Source organism: Rutidosis leptorrhynchoides, chromosome 4 (genome assembly GCF_046630445.1).
Source record: "Rutidosis leptorrhynchoides isolate AG116_Rl617_1_P2 chromosome 4, CSIRO_AGI_Rlap_v1, whole genome shotgun sequence".
NCBI classification, from domain to species: Eukaryota; Viridiplantae; Streptophyta; class Magnoliopsida; order Asterales; family Asteraceae; genus Rutidosis; species Rutidosis leptorrhynchoides.
This window is the reverse complement of record NC_092336.1, coordinates 447,810,838-447,831,122: the sequence shown is the minus strand read 5'-3', so window position 1 is coordinate 447,831,122 and position 20,285 is coordinate 447,810,838. Positions and strand designations below refer to the sequence as shown.

The 20,285-nt window shown below is 36.9% G+C and overlaps 1 pseudogene; it reads right to left on the bottom strand.

Annotated features, from left to right (window-relative positions):
- Positions 1 to 17,828, bottom strand: part of LOC139842160 (uncharacterized) — a 69,578-nt pseudogene extending 51,750 nt beyond the window's left edge.
- Between the last annotated feature and the right edge of the window lie 2,457 nt (positions 17,829 to 20,285).

Sequence of the window (20,285 nt, the reverse complement as noted above, 5' to 3'; positions counted from 1 at the left end):
TATCATGCTTTAAAGGGCATTGTGACACCCTAGAGGGGCATCGCGACCCAGACCTGACGGGAGCCTGACGAGGAAAAATGCATTTTCTTGCTCTCCAAGTTGTTTCTTTGTTATGTTATGCCTATAAATACATCATATTGTAACCCTAAAGTGTATGCACGAAAATATCAATAAAAATCACTCTAGTTGGCCGTGGACTAAAGCAATCTAACCGATTGCATATAACCACGTAATTTCTTGTGTCGTTTTCTTTATTTTTCTTTATTATTGTCCGTTTGTTGTTTGTGGGATCACCAAATCTGAATTGGTGATTGTTGTTTGGGCTCATAAATTCCCAACAAATGATGCTATGAAATCCTCTTGAGCATATCGAGAAGTGAGGATGGATAAGAACACAAGGATTGAAGAGGCGGACAAAGTTAAAGATATGGCATCTAACATGACAAACACTAAGAAGGGTGGATTGTGATAAAAGATAGGAAAACCAGACGTCTGGTTATACCCACCTGGAATTGTAAAAGCAACACCAAATACAATGGTGGCTATCAATGTAGCAACCAACATGCATTTGCTTGATGTTCCTCTCATCCACTTTTCACTGTCCTTTAGTAAATCTTTGTGGGTCGTTGTGAAGAGTTCATAAGGCGTTTGGCCAGGCTTGTTCTTCCATTCTCGATAGGAAGAAGGTATCATAGACTCTACTTCCTATATCACAAGATATATATATGTTAGTATTAACATCTATAGTCATACTTCTTAAAGTCCAGGTTAATACTAACTTGTTTGGTTTTTTCATAATCAAGATATGTTACAAGCATAACAAATATAAAAGACTACAATGATTTGTTAATTTTATTATTTTTTGAAAGACAACCCCAAAGTCCCCTTGGGTTATAATGGGCTGTTAATATTAACTTGGTATATTTTCCCTAATCAAACATTTTCTTATAGTTTGATGACCTACTTGTGTAATACCCCTTTATAGAAAGAAAAAAAGGTGAATAAAAATGGTTCTTAACTTAACTGTTACTGTACGATAGGATGGATAACGTACCTTATACCACAACAATCGACGTTGCATCTGAAAAGCTGCTCCTGAGATATCTTCAAGTACGTTATTTTCAGCATTCTTAGCAACATGACGCAACATAGTATTCCCATCTACGTTCTTCTGAGCAACTATTAATTCCTTCATTGAGCCAATCTCATATAACAGATTGTAGATACTTTCATGGCGACGAGAGACAGCAACGTGAAAGATATTTTGGTAAATGTCGTTTATTTTCCAAATAAGATCAGGATATTTACGAAAAAGCTCAACTATAAATGTAGTGTTGCCCATTTCCGCAGCAATAAAAAGTACCCGAGAAGGGTATGTATTCTGTTTTATTAGTGGTCGACCAACGGTGGTGGTAGTGACAGGGCCTCGGAGTTTATCAAATAATATATTTTCTTGCCATCTCTCTGTACTTGTCAAAATTTGTCTAAGTAGTTGCATTGCTTCACTTGTGTTTGAATGTGGTATCTCCTTGAAATAAACCATCACTGAAAAAAGAAGTATGAAATCATATAGCTAGTTAGATGATGATGATGATGATGATCCATGTATGTTAACATTGATCAATGATAATAAAAAATAAACAAATTGTAATTACTTGAATTGTGGATTCTCCTCAAAAGATGTTGCTTGGGTCCCTCAAATGTGATGGGAAAATAATCACAACGGGCAATCTACAAAGCGGAAACAAACCCGTTTGACAAGCATTTCCCGACCCGTATGAACCCGTGAGGAAACTAACAAACAAGCTATATCAAAACTAACCCAAATCAGTCCCCAAATCAGTAGCAAATCAACTAATAACGAATAATCAAGCACACACAATACACGCGAGACTTTTTACGTGAAAAACCCCTCAAAATCGAGAGTAAAAACCACGGGACTCGTAAGCCACTTAAATTCCACTATCATCAACAAGGAGAGCAATACAATAATCCTTCTCTAGATCAACTAGAGGTATACAACATCATCATACTCTTGAACAAGAACAATCAACAAGTATATGAAATAAATAAAGACAAAAGAGGAATAAATCACCCAAAAACTGCTCTCTGCTCCAGCAGCAATAACTCGACCTACAGGCCTTTTTAGACGAATTCAACGGTTGAAAACCTTGGCACTGATGTCAGGAAGACACAGCCCAAAAATGAAGAAGATTCAACGGTCGGATCTCCGGGGATCGAAGGTTTTCTGGACTGCTGTAAGAAGTGACGGAAATTGGGATTTTCTCTCTCTTTTTCTTGAACTCTCTTCACTCTTGATAATGAAAACAGCTGCAACTTGATGTTTTAAGATGCCCTCCTATGCTTGACCAAGTCAACCAAGCAATGGGCCTAATTTTGTTGGGCTTGGGCTTGTTAATACTTACTCATATTTGGAAACCCAATAACAAAACCCAACAAATCTCCCCCTTTCCAATTATGAGGAAGGAATCGCCATCCCAGCGATCGAGCAACATACCTTGAGCTTCTCACTTGCTAAAGCCTTTGCGAACATGTCGGAACCATTATCATCGGTGTGAACTTTATCAAGTTCAAACGAACCATCTTCAAGACGTTCTCTAATCTAATGATACCGCACATCTATATGTTTTGTATGCTTATGATACATAGAATTTCTAGCCAAATGAACCGCACTCTCATTATCACAAAGAACCACATATCGTGATTGCTTAAACCCAAGGTCTTGTAGAAACCTTTTCATCCACAATAGTTCTTTGCACGCTTCTGTTGCTGCCATATACTCAGCCTCGGTTGTAGACAATGCAACACACTTTTGTAACCTTGATTGCCATGAAACTGCTCCCCCTGCGAAAGTCATCAAATATCCAGAAGTGGATTTCATGTTATCTTTGTTTCCTGCCATATTTGAGTCTGTATAACCAACAAGCACCGGCTCTCTATTTCCGAATGTGATACCTAACTTTGAAGTACCTCGTAAGTATCTCATAATCCATTTAACCGCTTCCCAATGCTTCTTACCCGGATTTGACATAAACCGACTAACAACACTTACCGCATGAGCTATATCTGGCCTAGTACACACCATAGCATACATCAAGCTACCAACTGCTGACGCATATGGAACTATATCCATCTCCTCAACATCCTCCTTTGAAGTAGGACAATCTCTTTCTGTTAGCTTAAAGTTGTTTGTAAGAGGGGAACTAACCACTTTAGCATTCTTCATGTTGAATCTACTTAGCACCTTTTCAATGTATTGCTCTTGTGATATATGTAACGTCTTAGCACCTCTATCTCTAGAAATCCGAATGCCAAGAATCTGTTTTGCTGGCCCCAAGTCTTTCATAGCAAAAGACTTACTCAATTCTCGCTTCAACTGCGCAATTCTTTTAATATTTTTACCAACAATTAACATATCATCAACGTATAACAACAATATGATGAAATCATCATCACCAAACCTCTGAAAGAAAACACAATGATCTGAAGTTGTCTTTCGATAGCCTTGCTTTCCTATAACCGACTCAAACTTCTTATACCACTGTCTCGGTGCTTGCTTCAACCCATATAAACTTTTCTGAAGTCTACAAACATAATTTTCTTTACCCTTAACCCGAAAACCTTCAGGTTGCATCATGTAGATTTCCTTATCCAAATCACCGTGAAGAAAAGCAGTCTTGACATCCATCTGCTCAACCTCAAGATCAAGACTAGCAGCTAACCCAAGAACCACTCAAATAGATCCCATCTTCACAACCGGTGAGAAAATCTCATCAAAATCAATACCCCTTTTCTGGCTGAATCCTTTAATGACTAACCTAGCTTTGTACCTTGGTTGTGAAGTAAGCTCATCTGTCTTCACTTTGAATACCCATTTGTTTCTCAAAGCTCTCTTGCCTTTAGGTAACTTCACCAGCTCATAAGTATTGTTCTCATGCAAAGAATTCATCTCATCTTGCATAGCTTCACTCCACTCTTTCTTATGCGCATCTTTCATTGCTTCTGAATAACATTCTGGCTCTCCCCCATCAGTAACTAATACATACTCATCAGCAGAATATCTAACAGAAGGATGACGGTCTCGAGTAGACCGCCTAAGTGGGACAAATGGGGGCACATCTGGTACTGGAATCTCTACCTGCTCCGAAGCATAATCATCATCAGTACCATGTTCATCATTATGAACATCATCTCCAACATGTTGTGGAGTAACTGGATCCAAATCAACAAGATCAGCACTAGTTTGAGGAACTGAATCTGTCTTCTCAACATCTTTTAACATCTGATCTTCTGTAAAAACAACATCTCGGCTTCGTACAAGTTTCTTCTGAACTGGATCGTATAACCTGTACCCAAAATCATCTTCACCATAGCCGAGGAATACACATGGCTTAGTCTTCATATCAAGCTTTGACCTCTCATCTTTGGGAACATGAACAAAAGCTTTACATCCAAAAACTCGTAAATGACGGTAAGAAACATCTTTGCCGCTCCAAACCCTGTTAGGAACATCAAAACGCAAAGGAACACAAGGGGTTAGATTAATAATATGAACTGCCGTATTTAAAGCCTCACCCCAAAAAGAATCGGACAACCCTGCATGTGAAAGCAAACATCTAACTCTCTCAACCAAAGTTCTGTTCATCCTCTCTACTAAGCCATTCAACTGAGGTGTCTTTGGTGGAGTCTTTTGATGCCGAATACCATTCTCCTTACAATAAGCATCAAATCTGCCAATGTATTCACCGCCATTATCAGTCCGAATACACTTGAGTTTCTTCCCCGTTTGCCATTCATAGTGTATGAAATTCCTTAAACTTTTCAAATACTTGATCCTTTGACTTTAAGGTATAAACCCACACCTTCCTGGAATGATCATCGATGAATGTAACAAAGTAGGAACATCCACCAAGTGTCCTAGTCTTCATAGGCCCACAAACATCCGAATGAACTAGATCAAGTATGTTCTCCATTCGAAAAGGAGAATGACTCTTAAACGCAACTCTGGTCTGTTTCCCTGCCAAACAGTGAGAACACTTACTCAAATCAATATCACTAACACCCGACAACACATTCTTCTTGAACAAGATAGACATCCCCTTTTCACTCATGTGGCCAAGTCTTTTATGCCACAACTCAGTAGAATCAACATTGTCCACTGCGTTAACAATGTTCTGGATGATCTTCGGACGCGTGATGTATAATCTTGAGTCTTTCTTGCCTCTTCCCACTATCATAGAACCAAGAGTTAGTTTCCAAATACCATTACCAAAACCGTTATAATAACCATCATCATCAAGAATTCCTGTTGAAATAACATTAAGTCTCATATCCGGAACATGTTTTACATTATGCAAAACTAACTCCATTCCCGTGTCAAATTTCAAACAAACATCTCCAATACCAACGATCTTTGATAACCCGGCATTACCCATCCTAGCAAATCCATAGTCACCTGGAGTGTAAGATGAGAAGTGATCTCTACAAATTGCAACATGACATGTAGCACCACTATCAACAATCCAACTCGTGTCATCATGAGTAAGATTGATCATATCATAATCAATACAAACAAAGAACTCATCTGTGATAGCGTTAACTTCAACCTTATCATCATCACCACCATCACTTTTCTTTTGTTTATTCTTGTCATATGCTTTTTTCTTCTCGTTCTTTAACTTTGGACAATACCACTTTGTGTGCCCCTTTTCATGACAATTATAACACTCAACATTAGCAAATTTACCTTTGCGTGAGCTGCTACGATGATTGCCTCTTTTACCCTGACCTCTACTATGACTTCTCCCCCGCGTTTCTGTGACCAAGATATCTGACTGTGAAGAGGAACCTTGTGACTTTCTTCTCATCTCTTCATTCAAAATACTACCCTTAGCCAATTCCATGGTGATAGTACCATTCGGTGCAGAGTTGGACAAAGATGTCCTAAAAGTCTCCCAAGAGTCCGGTAATGTACCAAGTAACCAGAGACCCTGAATCTCATCCTCAAACTTGATACCCATACCTGCAAGCTGATTTATAATACCCTGATATGCATTTAGGTGATCTGTAATAGGAGTCCCATCATGATACTTCAAAGCCATCATCTGCTTAATTAAGAACAACTTGTTATTCCCAGTCTTTCGTTCATATAACTGCTCAAGCTTTTTCCATAAGGCTTTAGCATCAGTCTCCCCAGTAATATGATTCACAACATTATCATCAACCCACTGCCGAATATACCCACATACTTGTCTATGCAAAATTTTCCATTGAGCATCAGATTTTTCCTCAGGTTTATCCTCAGTAAAAACAGGCAAATAATAATCTTTCACATAAAGAAGATCCTCCATTTTACCTTTCCAAACATGATAATTTGAACCATTTAAACTAATCATTTTACTTGTATTAGCTTCCATCTTTCACACAAGTCAAATCAAATAACCTAGCTCTTGATACCAATTTGATGGGAAAATAATCACAACGGGCAATCTACAAAGCGGAAACAAACCCGTTTGACAAGCATTTCCCGACCCGTATGAACCCGTGAGGAAACTAACAAACAAGCTATATCAAAACCAACCCAAATCAGTCCCCAAATCAGTAGCAAATCAACTAATAACGAATAATCAAGCACACACAATACACGCGAGACTTTTTACGTGGAAAACCCCTCAAAATCGAGAGTAAAAACCACGGGACTCGTAAGCCACTTAAATTCCACTATCATCAACAAGGAGAGCAATATAATAATCCTTCTCTAGATCAACTAGAGGTATACAACATCATCATACTCTTGAACAAGAACAATCAACAAGTATATGAAATAAATAAAGACAAAAGAGGAATAAATCACCCAAAAACTGCTCTCTGCTCCAGCAGCAATAACTCGACCTACAGGCCTTTTAGACGAATTCAACGGTTGAAAACCTTGGCACTGATGTCAGGAAGACACAGCCCAAAAATGAAGAAGATTCAACGGTCGGATCTCCGGGGATCGAAGGTTTTCTGGACTGCTGTAAGAAGTGACGGAAATTGGGATTTTTTCTCTCTTTTTCTTGAACTCTCTTCACTCTTGATAATGAAAACAGCTGCAACTTGATGTTTTAAGATGCCCTCCTATGCTTGACCAAGTCAACCAAGCAATGGGTGTAACGACCCGACCAAAGCCGTTATTGACGGCGCCGTTAACTTAGGTCCCGTTGTGTGGTCGTAGTCCCTATATGAGACTCGTTTGACCAAAATTATGTCGCATTCATTTGAAAGGTACAAGACTTGCAAGTTTAGTTTACAAAACCGTTCGACAACAAGTCTAAGTTTACAAAAGTCATAAAGTATAAATGAAATAACTTGCGACATAATATAAGTTGAAAAACACAGTTGCTATAAATAGCGTAAGTATGTAAACAATATGTTTGAATCCAAAGGTGCTATCACTAGCGTATGTATGTATGTATGCTTGACCCCAAGCAAGAAATCAGAGTGTATGCATGTATGCTCGACTCCAAGCAAGTATGAGTGTACGCGGAAGCATGTATCAAATAGCCAAGTATGAACCTGAGAAACATATAGAAAACTGTCAACGAAAAACGTTGGTGAAATCATAGGTGTTTGTAATAAACGTTGTTTTTGAACCACAAGATTTAGTATTCCCATAGTTGATTATCAAAATCGTTTGCATTCCAAAAGTATTGTTCACGAGCACCCAATTATCAAGACTTAACGTTTCCTTCCATAGAACCCCATCACAATAGTGTTAGAACATACACTGTTTCCCGAAAATATATTTCATCCGTAGACGGTAGCGAACCGTCCGTAATGAGGGTTTGTCAAACCCGTATGGCCACACAATATAAGTTCTCGCTTACACCCTGCAAGTGTAACTAATGATAATCGAATTGAGGATTTTTGTTCTAACTCGCTGTGGAATGTTTGTTTTCCTTGTACTTGTGTTCAAAGTATAAAAGTAAGTAGTACAAAATGTAACAAAGTACATGTTTCTCAGCCCACAATTTAAAAGTATAAAAAGTTGTTGAAAAGGTGGGACTATGATCTCACCTCGAGTGCACGAGTATAAAAGTACTTCACAAAGTAACGTATGCATGAAAGTTGCTTAGCCTTGACCTAAACAAGTAAGTTATATCAATTAACCGGTTACGACACAAGGTCGGGTGAAATGTGTTCAATTAGTCCTATGGCTCGTTACGACTCGATTAAGTATAGCATGTGAATCACGTTGTCAAGTGTCATACAAGAAACAAGTATAAAAGCATGTTAGAATGATTGTATAAAAGTTTGGTTAAGTTTGACTAAAAGTCAAACTTGGTCAAAGTCAACGAAAAAGTCAACGCGTTCGGGTCGGGTCCCGAACTATTTTTCTATGCTAAATATTCATATACAAGTATATTAAAACAAGTTTCATGTGAATCGGAGGTCGGTAGCTAGTCAAACATTTCGCGTGAAATGCGCCAAACAAGGCAGAATCTGGCCAGGCCAATCCGCGCGCCGCGCGGGGATGGGGCGCGCCGCGCCACTACCTGGGCAGAGAATTCTGGTCAGTTTTTCCAAGTGTGCACGAACCAAAACCTTTTCTAACACAACACTTGCCCCGCAAACACTTATAATGCCTATCATATATCGTCGAAAAGGTATTTTGACGAGGAATACAACTAACCACATATCATCAATCAAAAACATCATTTACAATAACCGAAAACTCGTCAATTGATCAAGAAAGGTTTATTTTCAAAGTTTCAAGTTCGTAAAACGTATTTTATGATTCGGGAATCCAATTTACACATACGATATGCCGTTTCGAAGGTAATTAAGCATACATTACAACTAATCACTAACAATTAACATTCCATGGCATTCAAGCATCAAAAGTTCATGTCAAGAACTATCAAACCCTAGTCAACATCACAAAATCATTAATCGGGTTTTTGAAGTTTTCTTAATCAACCTACGCATCAAAACGAAGCTAGTGATACTAGTAACACAATTAAAACATGAACTTTAACAATCAAACAACATTTAATCTTCCAAAATGCAAGATTAAGCAAACCCATTTCAAAGTTCATATTAGTTACTCCAAATCGACAAATCGAGCAAACAAAACATATATTCATGTTATACACGAGCCATAGACACTAACTAACACCATTTCAAATCAAAAACACGAATTTAGAGAAATCTAGAGTTTTAGAAATGTTACCCAAACGAGATGAAGTTGGTATCAAATTGTAGAGGATGAAGAGAGGATTCCAAATATGTAATTTGTTTTGAAGTTTGCTTCCAATCCCGAATTTAGATGATGATTCTATGAAGTTGGGGTTTGTGTGTGTGTTCTTGCTAGAGAGAAAGAGAGAGAGAGGGAGATGGTTGAATGGTGGTGATTGGGGTGGACTAGTTGACCTAGTCAACTAGTTTGCCCCGTGTCAATTTTAGTCCCTCGAGTTTCAAATCGGGTGCGGGAATTAACCAAACGAATATTTTTAAAACGCTCGAGTAAACGGGTGATGTCAAAATTAAATAGCGGAAATATAATGAACGTTACTCACGGAAACTATTAATTTAAATACGAAAGATTATGTTAAAAAAAAAAAAAAGACGGTGTTAAAATTAAATTTAACGGAAAAACGCGGGATGTTACATTATCCACAACTCAAAAGAAATTTCGTCCCGAAATTTAGTTGGAAGTAGTAGTTGTTGTTTCTTCCTCGAGATCTTGCGTTGTTGGTTCTACGAATAAGTGAAGGTACTCCCTTGGACATTTCAACGAACTTTGACAGTCGGGATTTCACGTCGTCTTAGAGTTTGGGTTCACGATTCATGGTTTCGACCGGCCCTCCTAGGAATGAAGTTTATCGTCGATAGTGAGTTCACCAAAGGAGATATCAAGTTCTCGTATCGCAAAACACGTCTTTGAGTTGATACATCGAATGTAGGATAAACGGAGACCCAAAATGAGTCGGAAAAGTCTAAACGGCTAGCGACGGGTCCAAAACGCCCCAAGAATTTAAAGGATCAAAATATTGCGGATTTAGCTTCCTACGTTTCCCGAAACGGATTAAACCTTTCCAAGGTGCGACTTTTAACGTGACGCGGTTTCCCACGTGGAATTTGAAATGTTTACGTCTAACATCGGCGTAGCTCTTGGTGATTACGAATCGCGTAGGGTTTTACCTGAATATGAATAAATTTTCTCGGTTGCTCATGAATAACCTCGGCCCCGGTGAATTGATCATCGTTTACTTGGTTCGACAAAGGAGAATGACGTTTCCGGTCACATGTGGTTTCAAAAGGAGTGACGTTAAAACTCGAATGAAAATCATTGTAGTACGAGGATTCGGTTAAAGGAAAATACTTTTCTCAAGTAAATTTGAAGTTGGTAATACAAATTCGTATTATGGTTTTCAAGACTTAAATCGTATGTTTGTTCGGTCCGTCGGGTTATGGTTGATGTGCGGTACTCATGTCTAAACGTGGTCCCGAGACTTTTTGTGAGGCACTCCAAAATCTAGAAGTGAAACGAGGATCTCGGTCCGAAACGGAGTACATTCCGTAAGGTATATTTGGACAAGTTTGTTAGGACAAGTTTCTCAAGAAAATTCGCGTCGCGAAAAATTTATCAGTTTCCAAAAACGTTCGTCGGGGCAAGTTCTCATCGGTTTCTGAAAGAAAAACGTTCGTCGGAACTATTCACCCTCGAGGTGAATACTAGTATAACGTGGAGAGTCTCTCCCCCCATTGAGAGTCTAGAGTAAAGATTTCCTGAACCGGAAGTACGAGTGTGATGAGAGGGAAGTTTCCGCCTCGGTGCGAGCATAACGAGTAAATCGTAATTAGTCAATAAGACTGTGCGAGGACGAGATAGTATACACGTGTAACATACGGTTGAAGTCGAGAGGAATCGGTAATTCATTCGGAAGCATAAGTATAGTTCGACAAAAGTCGAAGGGGTGTCCCCGGTATGGTTGTTATCAATATTCTCGGAGTTTTCGGATGTCCAAACATGAAAGGATGAAGTCATGTACATGGCACATGGTGGTGTTTAGGTTGATCGAGTCTAACCACCATCACGCGTCACTAGAACTTTGGTATGTCTTACCGTAATATAACCACGTTGATCGAGTGTCGTTATATTACGCTAACTCATACCTCCATTCCCACATCACTCTATAGATTCAAGTTCGTGTCATCGCGAAAATCTAAAATGAACAAAATGTAACGACGTCTCAAACGTGACTCGTATTAAATCGAAATAGTTTCTACAACTCTAAAGAAGCGTTTCCCCGCGGGAAGTGTATAAATGATTGTTAACGTCAAATCGGTTCGATTCAAACAATAATGTATTTAGGTATGAAAAGAGTAACGAGTCATGATAACGAGTAGCACGCAACCGTAGTGATAAATGTTGATGACGATACTCACCTAGAGTAGTGATGGTAGTAACACCAAAAAGTAGATAGTAAGAGACACCAGTGGGAAACCGATAGTAAGTTGAAACGGTGGCAAATAACAATCCGGGAGACAGAGTTCCCGAACAAGTGTGACTAATGAAGTCGTCGTCATCCATACGTGTATGAATCATGAATTTACGTGTGTTACCAAAAAGTGGCGGAATGCGAGTTCGTATGATGAAGGTTGGGTACCATTAAAAAGTTTGCCTAAGAATGATTCAAGTATAATGCACAAGTAGTCAAGTAAGTGCTATCTATAGCAAACGTATGTCAGAATGCAAATGCTAACTATCCGGTTGTAGTCTAGACTCACTAATGCGTCCTAACGACTCTGTTAGACACACTAAAGCACGTCCTAGTTCCCTACAACCAACGCTCTGATACCACTTGTAACGACCCGACCAAAGCCGTTATTGACGGCGCCGTTAACTTAGGTCCCGTTGTGTGGTCGTAGTCCCTATATGAGACTCGTTTGACCAAAATTATGTCGCATTCATTTGAAAGGTACAAGACTTGCAAGTTTAGTTTACAAAACCGTTCGACAACAAGTCTAAGTTTACAAAAGTCATAAAGTATAAATGAAATAACTTGCGACATAATATAAGTTGAAAAACACAGTTGCTATAAATAGCGTAAGTATGTAAACAATATGTTTGAATCCAAAGGTGCTATCACTAGCGTATGTATGTATGTATGCTTGACCCCAAGCAAGAAATCAGAGTGTATGCATGTATGCTCGACTCCAAGCAAGTATGAGTGTACGCGGAAGCATGTATCAAATAGCCAAGTATGAACCTGAGAAACATATAGAAAACTGTCAACGAAAAACGTTGGTGAAATCATAGGTGTTTGTAATAAACGTTGTTTTTGAACCACAAGATTTAGTATTCCCATAGTTGATTATCAAAATCGTTTGCATTCCAAAAGTATTGTTCGCGAGCACCCAATTATCAAGACTTAACGTTTCCTTCCATAGAACCCCATCACAATAGTGTTAGAACATACACTGTTTCCCGAAAATATATTTCATCCGTAGACGGTAGCGAACCGTCCGTAATGAGGGTTTGTCAAACCCGTATGGCCACACAATATAAGTTCTCGCTTACACCCTGCAAGTGTAACTAATGATAATCGAATTGAGGATTTTTGTTCTAACTCGCTGTGGAATGTTTGTTTTCCTTGTACTTGTGTTCAAAGTATAAAAGTAAGTAGTACAAAATGTAACAAAGTACATGTTTCTCAGCCCACAATTTAAAAGTATAAAAAGTTGTTGAAAAGGTGGGACTATGATCTCACCTCGAGTGCACGAGTATAAAAGTACTTCACAAAGTAACGTATGCATGAAAGTTGCTTAGCCTTGACCTAAACAAGTAAGTTATATCAATTAATCGGTTACGACACAAGGTCGGGTGAAATGTGTTCAATTAGTCCTATGGCTCGTTACGACTCGATTGAGTATAGCATGTGAATCACGTTGTCAAGTGTCATACAAGAAACAAGTATAAAAGCATGTTAGAATGATTGTATAAAAGTTTGGTTAAGTTTGACTAAAAGTCAAACTTGGTCAAAGTCAACGAAAAAGTCAACGCGTTCGGGTCGGGTCCCGAACTATTTTTCTATGCTAAATATTCATATACAAGTATATTAAAACAAGTTTCATGTGAATCGGAGGTCGGTAGCTAGTCAAACATTTCGCGTGAAATGCGCCAAACAAGGCAGAATCTGGCCAGGCCAATCCGCGCGCCGCGCGGGGATGGGGCGCGCTGCGCCACTACCTGGGCAGAGAATTCTGGTCAGTTTTTCCAAGTGTGCACGAACCAAAACCTTTTCTAACACAACACTTGACCCGCAAACACTTATAATGCCTATCATATATCGTCGAAAAGGTATTTTGACGAGGAATACAACTAACCACATATCATCAATCAAAAACATCATTTACAATAACCGAAAACTCGTCAATTGATCAAGAAAGGTTTATTTTCAAAGTTTCAAGTTCGTAAAACGTATTTTATGATTCGGGAATCCAATTTACACATACGATATGCCGTTTCGAAGGTAATTAAGCATACATTACAACTAATCACTAACAATTAACATTCCATGGCATTCAAGCATCAAAAGTTCATGTCAAGAACTATCAAACCCTAGTCAACATCACAAAATCATTAATCGGGTTTTTGAAGTTTTCTTAATCAACCTACGCATCAAAACGAAGCTAGTGATACTAGTAACACAATTAAAACATGAACTTTAACAATCAAACAACATTTAATCTTCCAAAATGCAAGATTAAGCAAACCCATTTCAAAGTTCATATTAGTTACTCCAAATCGACAAATCGAGCAAACAAAACATATATTCATGTTATACACGAGCCATAGACACTAACTAACACCATTTCAAATCAAAAACACGAATTTAGAGAAATCTAGAGTTTTAGAAATGTTACCCAAACGAGATGAAGTTGGTATCAAATTGTAGAGGATGAAGAGAGGATTCCAAATATGTAATTTGTTTTGAAGTTTGCTTCCAATCCCGAATTTAGATGATGATTCTATGAAGTTGGGGTTTGTGTGTGTGTTCTTGCTAGAGAGAAAGAGAGAGAGAGGGAGATGGTTGAATGGTGGTGATTGGGGTGGACTAGTTGACCTAGTCAACTAGTTTGCCCCGTGTCAATTTTAGTCCCTCGAGTTTCAAATCGGGTGCGGGAATTAACCAAACGAATATTTTTAAAACGCTCGAGTAAACGGGTGATGTCAAAATTAAATAGCGGAAATATAATGAACGTTACTCACGGAAACTATTAATTTAAATACGAAAGATTATGTTTAAAAAAAAAAGACGGTGTTAAAATTAAATTTAACGGAAAAACGCGGGATGTTACAATGGGCCTAATTTTGTTGGGCTTGGGCTTGTTAATACTTACTCATATTTGGAAACCCAATAACAAAACCCAAAACGGAGACAGAAGCCAGGACCACCATAGAATATTGTCCGCTTTGGGAACAGCGAGCCACCAGCGACTCAACTGCCCTCACGGGTTTAAAACGCGTCCTGTGAGGAAGAGGTATCAAGCCACATATAAGGGCCTTTGTTTTTGCCTCTCCAACCGATGTGGGAAAGGGGTGAAGGTCACCCCAACAATCCCCTCCCCCAACATCGGTGTGGTAACCCCGGCTCTGATACCAGTTGTTGGCAACGGAGATAGAAGCCAGGACCACCACAGAATATTGTCCGCTTTGGGAACAGCGAGCCACCAGCGACTCAGCTGCCCTCACGGGTTTAAAACGCGTCCTGTAAGGAAGAGGTATCAAGCCACATATAAGGGCCTTTGTTTTTGCCTCTCCAACCGATGTGGGAAAGGGGTGAAGGTCACCCCAACAATATGCGGAAGGTTTTCGAGCCAAAACTCCAAGAATACTCTGAATCTCTCTGTCACCTTCATCGCCTTCCAAGTTTGGAAATATTCGTAGTGCAATATCTACAAAGAAGTGATCACTAATTACTTGATGAGTCGTAACCTATAATAAATATGAAAACGAAAATAAACCCTGAAAAGAAATATGATATTTATGCCTAAATAAGCCTAATCACACTTGCTTATCTTTAATGTAGTCGTGAATCATACTTTATGATAATTGGATGAATATAATACGAAAATACAAGGTAAACAGTCCTTACCAAATAGATCAGTCTCGACACATTTTAAACAAACCCATATATTATTCGCATATGACCATCCATCCGGATTTGTTTCATCGTAGAGATAAGTTACCATTTCACGCTTTCCATATAAAGCAGCAATTAAAAGCGGTGTCATATCATTACTATTACGGACGGTCAGCAGGCGTCGGTTCTTAGCCACCATAATTCTGGCAATTTCAACATTTTCTGTCATAGCTGCCAAACAAAGGGAAGTGTTCCCATTCTTATTCTGATACATCAAATCCGCAGGTTGCATCTCGCCAATAACATGTCGCACGAAATCTGTGCTTTGAGCAGATGATGCAGCAATATGAAGCACCGTTTCAAAATTTGCAGTGATGCCACACTGTAACAATTGTCTGCAACTGTAATCTTGATTGGTCGTTGCAATATGTCTTTAGCTAATTCCCAATCTCCTTCCATTGATGATTTGTACAGGGGAGACATATTTTAAAAATATCCTGTCTTCTCGCACCTAAGTATTCAACAAATATTTTTACATACCAAGAGTATATTTTTTAAACATGTGGATATGGCTTTCTCATTATTTTAGAAGGCCTATTCGAGATATAATAGACCCTCGTAATTTTTTATTTTTTTTAACAACAGTTAGTTGGGATCACTCCGGGGACTTAACCACCCACGCAATCATTTCCGCAGTTGCTATACTCGCCCCCAACTACGTGCTCAAGAGGAAACCCGCACCAATCCCATACAGGGCATGGACGGTAAAGTCAAAGGTCTCTAATATATCATTGTCAATAGTTATTAACATCAATCAGTTACAACTCTTAATTAAATTATTAAATGACATGCGTTAAAACTTAAAGCATCCTTAATTAATGGGATTGACGTGTATCTTTTTTTCTTGATAATCTTTAAGTTGGTCTTCAACTTTTCTTTTAATTGCGCAAAACTGTTTTAAAATTGATGTATTTTTTTGTTCGAGCATTGAAAGAATAATATATGGGTATTTCAAAATTTTGGGCCCCAAGGGAGTATAGCTTACCAGCTAAAAGATCTTGACATGGAAGGTTGAGTGCAGGCGCAGCTTGTGACGACCCGGAAATTTTCGACCAAATTTAAACTTAATCTTTATATGTTTCCGACACGATAAGCAAAGTCTGTAATGTTGAAATCTTAAAATTTTTGAACACTGTTCATATATTCAATTGACTTTTGACCATTCCAACGATTCACGAACAGTATATTATGATTAGATGTGAGTAAAGATAATAATTTGCAAAACATTAACAATGTATTAAAAGTTATACTCTAGAATTATTTGTTTCATTATATAATTATTATATATTTAATATTTGGAACATAATTATATATATATATATATATATATATATATATATATATATATATATATATATATATATATATATATATTAAATGTGATATCAAGTTAGAAGAATATAGTTACTATACTAATATTATTATTATTATTATCATTAATAATACATATATCATCATGATTAGTATAGCATTATGATTATTAACATTAATAAAATTATTATTATCATTGTTGTTAATTAAATATCATTATCATTAGTATCATTCTTATGTATTAGTTTGTATTATTATTATTATTATAAATATTATTATCTTATTATCTGTATTAATAGAAATAAATTATTCTTTATGTATTTATATTATTATTAGTATTATTATTAATTATTAATTATTATTATCAAAAGTATTATTATTATTATTATTATTTATATATATAGATTATTAATATTAATTTGATTAAAGCAAGAATGAATTGAATCTGTTGAACGTATCCATCGATTTGGATTGAGTTTTTGTTCTTGTGCACAACTTATTACCTATCCTTATCAATCGTACAATTCAGTTTCACATCCTTTTTCAAGCTGTATTTGATTTGTAAGTTTTGGAATCTGATTACAAAGATTAATCTAGACCCGTACGATTCTGTTGAAATTGAAGATATCACTTTATATTTTTTTGTTGTTACTTTTCATTCCTGTCTGGCGTCCATATCCTTGCTCACAACAATCCAATACAAATCAATTCATGTACATCATCATTCTATTATTTCCACTTTACAAAACCCTGCTGCAAGTCGAAAGGAGAGAAAACAAACAGAAAACTTAAAGGAAGAAAAATCAAATAAAAATATAAAGGGACCGTCATTATAACATCACCTCAACACCCATGGACTTCATCAACTAATTCTGTTTATGCTTTGTTCGAGTAACATCGTAACCATACAACACCGCCTTCCGGGTACCACTTCCACCACCTCCAACGCCATCAACCACCATGATCTTCCAATACCATCGAGACACCTTTCTATATATTTTTTTTTGTGTTATCGCCATCATAACAACCACACCTTCGGTTTTCTTGATCAACCATGTCCTCCGTCACCTTCTAATCATCTTCATCAACCCTATACCAATAAGCACCATTATTTTCATTGAAACCAAACCACCACAAACAATCATCTCAGTTACTTGACTGCTACTGCAAATTATCTGTTTCAGCTTCTATTGAACAAAATCCAAGTTAAATAACATACCTACTGTTTTCTTTTCTGTGCAATTCAAATACACGTCGACAATCATCACCATTTTCCTCCACCATGTAACCACCATCAATTATCATAATTATACTACCATATCCCGTTTTATGATATGATCGAACGAAGCTACTGCTATTTTAATCTTCTCCTACTCCTGTGTCAAAAGCCAATATAATTGAACACTTTACAAAGGAAAAAGAGGACGAGGATTTTTATACAGCTCGATCAACTTAGGTATAATTTGTGTTATATATAATGCGTTTTTTTAATACAAGTGGAACAAAAGCAAGTCTCATTACCGACACCCTTTTTATTAACTAACCCACTTGATTATTTTAAACAAATAAGGGTAACAAGTACAAACAGATGGCCACCGAATGTATTTATGATAGGTTGCTGTACAGTTGGTCTTCGATCGAACAATTAGTGGAACCCAAAAACAGCCTTTGAATAATGCTATTGCATGATATTCTCTTTCCCTTTTGTCCGACAAAAACTCCTTACTTTTGATTTTTTTTCGTGGTAGGCCAAGGAAAACCTACCCCTTTATTTTTGCCAACAAGTTGACAGCCTTTTTGAACTAGTGGGGCGATTTGAATAGCGTTAAGGACGATTCCTTTTCCACAAGAATTCCATTTCAATCATTCTAACATGTACACTTGTGATTAAATATTCGACAGCTATAATTCCGTTATAATCAAACCCATTTAACTTTCCTAGTTGGGATGGATTAATCTAGTGCGTTATTGGACTGAAGAGTTGATAGGGAAGATGAGTTGATGATGTACTCAATGATGGTAATATTATGATCATAGTAATAAACAACAAGATCGATGACGTTGTTAACGAGTTTGGTAAATAAAGATGATGATTATGATAAGATAGAAATTTAAGGTTGTGATGATCGTGTAATTTTTCCCTTGAACTCCTACTACCGTCGCAGGATACCAGACACCCACAAGTGCATGTGATCGGGCCTCTTCATTTTTCTGTTGGGCCTTTGAATGGTAGATGGGCCACGAAATCGTTTGCTTCATTGGGCCTTTAATCCATAGCTTTATAACTTGGCCCAATTTCCTTGTATTAATTCTAAAACTCAGCTCAACTTCACGAAACATAGTCACGTTCCATAACCCATATTCAATTAACATGTTAATGAGATAGTGATACAGTATAAATGAGGTATTCGATGATGAGACAAGTCATGATGGTAATATGATGGGATCGTGGTAATAACGAGATTTTAGATGGTGATAAGATGATGATGATAGGATAAGCATGTTGATGTTATGATTACGGAGAATTCGGTTAAATTTTAGGAAGAAGAAGGGATAGAAAAGGATTTAAAAGAAATTAAGATGGTGATTGTTTCAGAAAAACTCAAATGGCGTAATGGTTAGGATTGTTTTTGAGTTAGCGGGAAGTCGTGGATTCAAACCCGGACTTGGGCATTTTTTTAGGATTATTTCTTGAGCTGAGGTAGCCTACTTATTATTATTATTATTATTATTATTATTATTATTATTATTATTATTATTATTATTATTATTATTATTATTATTATTATTATTATTATTATTATTATTATTATTATTATTATTATTATTATCATAATTATTATCATAATTAGTATTATTTTTATCATTATTATTATTAGTATTATTAATATATTAAATGAAGATTTACTATATAAAAATATATTTATGATATAAAACCTAACCATATTAATACTTTGGTAATAAATGTTAATTATCTATATAAAGATAAATATATCTAATTAAGTTATTAATAAAATATAAAATAAAATAACAAATAGAATCACTACTAATATATAATTGTTCGATTACCATTACATGTATTAATATACATGATTGAATATAGGTTCGTGAATCCGAGGTCAACCCTGCACTTGTTCAGTGACGTCATATGTATTTTTACTATAAAATACAGTAGAGTGAGTTCATTTGCTCCCTTTTTACTCATTACATTTTTGGGCTGAGAATACATGCAAATGCTTTATTAACTGTTTTACAATATTTGTATGCGTGAGTTTCATTTGCTCCCTTTTACTCTTTACATTTTTGGGACTGAGAATACATGCGCTACTTTTACAACTGCTTTATTAAATGCTTTTGAAATACATTTTGAACTGCGAATACATGAAATGCTTTTATAATTGTTTGACGAGATAGACACAAGCAAAACATTCCTCGAATGAATTATGTGGACGTGATAATTGCCACCATTGAATTATGTGGACTTGATAATTGCCACAATTGATATGAATATTTTTCCCCTGATTATTATTGCTTGGTAACCTAAGAATTAGGGAACATCACTAATTTTGAGAATTAGTGCACGCCTAATTGACGCGAATCCTAAAGGTAGCTACCGGGTTTAACACCCCCACCCAGAATGTTCACTAGACAGAAGGGCTAGTGGGCGTGGTGTTTAGTACTTCGAAGTTTATATGATTATTATACAGACGAGATGTTCTGTTTTGGGGATATTATTATGTGCATTATATGTTAAGGTCGGTT